We start from the raw sequence: 5,536 nt of genomic DNA on the forward strand, positions 1-5,536 counted from the left end.
CGGGTTGATGGGTAATAGCATCGGAAAGGACAAGCCTGTTCATGTGTCATTATAGATGATACGACTGTAGTTACTGCTGTACATAACAGCCTGTTCATGTGTCATGTAATCAGAGAGGACAGTAAAGAAAGCTTGTTTCTTTACAATATATAACAAGACGATGGGAAAAACATTCCCTCTCACATATCCCAGTCATCATTCAGTTGCATTACATAACTACAGAAACCCACACCTACACACCTACACATGTGTATTTATAACTATGGTGAGAGGCATGCTGGGCTTTTCAATAATGTCACATGTGTTGGGGGTGTGATCCTGAAAACTTGTATCTTTCTGGTATAAAAAAAAAGAGAAAATGTCTCCTGTCAAACTTAGCACATTTTATGGAAATGTTAAAAGAAGTGTGTGTTAAATTATAATTTTCTGAACAGTTTGATATTCAAATCGTTTCTAGTAAGTGAATATCTCAGGAATAGTTGTCAGGACTGTCATATTTTTTCCCACCTTAAATATGACCTAAATAAGAGCTATAAGAGCCCACCTACTGTACCCATTGACTGTAATGTTAATGTTTCTACCTACTGTACCCATTGACTGTAATGTTTCACCTACTGTACCCATTGACTGTAATGTTTCACCTACTGTACCCATTGACTGTAATGTTTCACCTACTGTACCCATTGACTGTAATGTTAATGTTTCTACCTACTGTACCCATTGACTGTAATGTTAATGTTTCTACCTACTGTACCCATTGACTGTAATGTTTCACCTACTGTACCCATTGACTGTAATGTTTCACCTACTGTACCCATTGACTGTAATGTTTTCTACCTACTGTACCCATTGACTGTAATGTTTTCTACCTACTGTACCCATTGACTGTAATGTTTTCTCCTACTGTACCCATTGACTGTAATGTTAATGTTTTCTACCTACTGTACCCATTGACTGTAAAGTTTTCACCTACTGTACCCATTGACTGTAATGTTAATGTTTCACCTGCTGTACCCATTGACTGTAATGTTAATGTTTTCTACCTACTGTACCCATTGACTGTAATGTTAATGTTTTCTACCTACTGTACCCATTGACTATAATGTTAATGTTTTCACCTACTGTACCCATTGACTGTAATGTTTTCACCTACTGTACCCATTGACTGTAATGATAATGTTAATGTTTCCATATTTATTCTTCCTAATGACCACTACAGGGGACAATTTTGCCCTTAATATAAAATACAAAATAACACCAAAAAATAAATGATAATAATATTGGGATTATTTTTTTTCACCCTAAAAACGAATGTTATTTAAAAAATCTATATAAATCCCAAATGAATAAATCCCCCACACACTCATGGCGGACAGCGGAGATAATAAAAAAAAAAAAAAAACGTTTTAGAGTTAATTTAGTGCAATTCTACACGTTTTGCCATGGGGGTGTAGAGAAAATGCTGCAGTTTTAAAGCTAGTTTGCTGAAACTCTACTCATTTCGCCACGGGGCGGAGAGGAAAGCGAGCTGTTTTACAGCTACAGGGCCTTCAGAAAGTATTCATGCCCTTTTACTTATTCCACAGTTTTCCACAAAATGATCTGCCGAAATTGTTGCCACCCCTATTACTAGCCTGTTCAACCTCTCTTTCGTGTCGTCTGAAATTCCCAAAGATTAGAAAGCAGCTGCGGTCATCCCCCTATTCAAAGGGGGGGACACTCTTGACCCAAACTGCTACAGACCTATATCTATCCTACCACGCCTTTCTAAGGTCTTCGAAAGCCAAGTCAACAAACAGATTACCGACCATTTCGAATCTCACCATACATTCTCTGCTATGCAATCTGGTTTCAGAGCTGGTCATGGGTGCACCTCAGCCACGCTCAAGGTCCTAAATGATATCTTAACCGCCATCGATAAGAAACATTACTGTGCAGCTGTATTCATCGATCTGGCCAAGGCTTTCGACTCTGTCAACCACCACATCCTCATTTGGCAGACTCGACAGCCTTGGTTTCTCAAATGATTGCCTCGCCTGGTTCACCAACTACTTCTCTGATAGAGTTCAGTGTGTCAAATCAGAGGGTCTGCAGTCCAGACCTCTGGCAGTCTCTATGGGGGTGCCACAGGGTTCAATTCTTGGACCGACTCTTTTCTCTGTATACATCAATGAGGTCGCTCTTGCTGCTGGTGAGTCCCTGATCCACCTCTACGCAGACGACACCATTCTGTATACTTCCGGCCCTTCTTTGGACACTGTGTTAACAACCCTCCAGGCAAGCTTCAATGCCATACAACTCTCCTTCCGTGGCCTCCAATTGCTCTTAAATACAAGTAAAACTAAATGCATGCTCTTCAACCGATCGCTACCTGCACCTACCCGCCTGTCCAACATCACTACTCTGGACGGCTCTGACTTAGAATACGTGGACAACTACAAATACTTAGGTGTCTGGTTAGACTGTAAACTCTCCTTCCAGACCCATATCAAACATCTCCAATCCAAAGTTAAATCTAGAATTAGCTTCCTATTTCGCAACAAAGCATCCTTCACTCATGCTGCCAAACATACCCTTGTAAAACTGACCATCCTACCAATCCTCGACTTTGGCGATGTCATTTACAAAATAGCCTCCAATACCCTACTCAACAAATTGGATGCAGTCTATCACAGTGCAATCCGTTTTGTCACCAAAGCCCCATATACTACCCACCATTGCGACCTGTACGCTCTCGTTGGCTGGCCCTCGCTTCATACTCGTCGCCAAACCCACTGGCTCCATGTCATCTACAAGACCCTGCTAGGTAAAGTCCCCCCTTATCTCAGTTCGCTGGTCACCATAGCATCTCCCACCTGTAGCACATGCTCCAGCAGGTATATCTCTCTAGTCACCCCCAAAACCAATTCTTTCTTTGGCCGCCTCTCCTTCCAGTTCTCTGCTGCCAATGACTGGAACGAACTACAAAAATCTCTGAAACTGGAAACACTTATCTCCCTCACTAGCTTTAAGCACCAACTGTCAGAGCATCTTACAGATTACTGCACCTGTACATAGCCCACCTATAATTTAGCCCAAACAACTACCTCTTTCCCAACTGTATTTAATTTATTTATTTATTTTGCTCCTTTGCACCCCATTATTTTTATTTCTACTTTGCACATTCTTCCATTGCAAAACTACCATTCCAGTGTTTTACTTGCTATATTGTATTTACTTTGCCACCATGGCCTTTTTTGCCTTTACCTCCCTTCTCACCTAATTTGCTCACATTGTATATAGACTTGTTTATACTGTATTATTGACTGTATGTTTGTTTTACTCCATGTGTAACTCTGTGTCGTTGTATCTGTCGAACTGCTTTGCTTTATCTTGGCCAGGTCGCAATTGTAAATGAGAACTTGTTCTCAACTTGCCAACCTGGTTAAATAAAGGTGTTCTCAACTTGCCAACCTGGTTAAATAAAGGTGTTCTCAACTGGCCTACCTGGTTAAATAAAGGTGAAATAAAATAAATAAATAAAAACACGTTTAGATAACACTAAATGAAGTCAACTTTGGGCGACATGTTTTTGAGTGAGAACCCATTACACCTCTTTGTTTCACGAAACACATGTAGCAATAATAAAATAAAAAATATCTGACGTCAACCACACCCACAACCACACCCACAACCACACCCACAACCACACCCACACCCACACCCACACCCACACCCACACCCACACCCACAACCACACCCACACCCACACCCACAACCACACCCACACCCACAACCACACCCACACCCACACCCACAACCACATCCACAACCACAACCACAACCACACCCACAACCACACCCACACCCACAACCACACCCACAACCACACCCACAGCCACAACCACACCCACACCCACACCCACACCCACAGCCACAACCACAGCCACACCCACACCCACAACCACACCCACAACCACAACCACACCCACAACCACACCCACAACCACACCCACAACCACAACCACAACCACAACCACGCACACAACCACAACCACACCCACAACCACACCCACACCCACAACCACACCCACAACCACACCCACAACCACACCCACAACCACACCCACAACCACACCCACAACCACAACCACACCCACAACCACACCCACACCCACAACCACACCCACAACCACACCCACAACCACAACCACAACTACACCCACAACCACACCCACAACCACACCCACAACCACAACCACACCCACACCCACACCCACAACCACACCCACAACCACAACCACACCCACAACCACACCCACACCACACCCACAACCACAACCACACCCACAACCACACCCACATTTGGAAATGACACCTTGTGTATTCTACTATTCTACCTAGCAACAGTAAGCTGAGACCATGACTGAGAAAGGGGGGCCACCAGTTGCTAATCCCTGATAAAGGAATAGGATGCCACAGTAGCCTCACTAGATAGAGTGTTAAGTGAATATGAATGTAAACAACAGAGCAAGACTCTGTAGTGACTGACGGAGCCTTGGTGGTCAGATGGTCAAAAGTAGTGCACTACATACAGAATAGGTTGCAATTTGGGATTCAGCCTCTGTGATTGGATTACAATGGAGGTCAATGGAGAGAACTGTAGTTCTATTATATCCAATGGGTTGACATCAGTAGTGACGTCAGTAGTGACGTCTCCCCTGTCCTCTGGGACTAGAAAAAGGCAATTCTCACAGGGGAGAATGCAGCTGTTGTTGTTTCACTTTTGGAAACAACAACTAACACACACACACACACACACACACACACACACACACACACACACACACACACACACACACACACACACACACACACACACACACACACACACACACACACACACACACACACACACACATTAACACACACACACACACACACACACACACACACACACACACACACACACACACACACACACACACACACACACACACACACACACACACACACACACACAGACAGACAGACAGACAGACAGACAGACAGACAGACAGACAGACAGACAGACAGACAGACAAGTGCATACACACACAAGTGCACACACACACACACACACACACACACACACACACACACACACACACACACACACACACACACACACACACACACACACACACACACACACACACACACACACACACACACACACACACACACACACAAGTGCATACACACACACACACACATACACACAAGTGCATACACACACACACACACACATACACACAAGTGCATACACACACACACACACACACATACACACAAGTGCATACACACCCGCACACACACACAGAACATTTAAATGTACACTACCGTTCCAAATTTTGGGCAACTGGCAGCTTCATTAAATAGTACCCGCAAAACACCAGTCTCAACGTCAACAGTGAAGAGGCGACTCCGGGATGCTGGCCTTCTAGGCAGAGTTGCAAAGAAAAAGCCATATCTCAGACTGGCCAATAAAAAGAAAAGATTAACATGGGCAAAAGAA

The sequence above is a fragment of the Oncorhynchus gorbuscha genome, linkage group LG07 (genome assembly GCF_021184085.1).
Source record: "Oncorhynchus gorbuscha isolate QuinsamMale2020 ecotype Even-year linkage group LG07, OgorEven_v1.0, whole genome shotgun sequence".
NCBI classification, from domain to species: domain Eukaryota; kingdom Metazoa; phylum Chordata; class Actinopteri; order Salmoniformes; family Salmonidae; genus Oncorhynchus; species Oncorhynchus gorbuscha.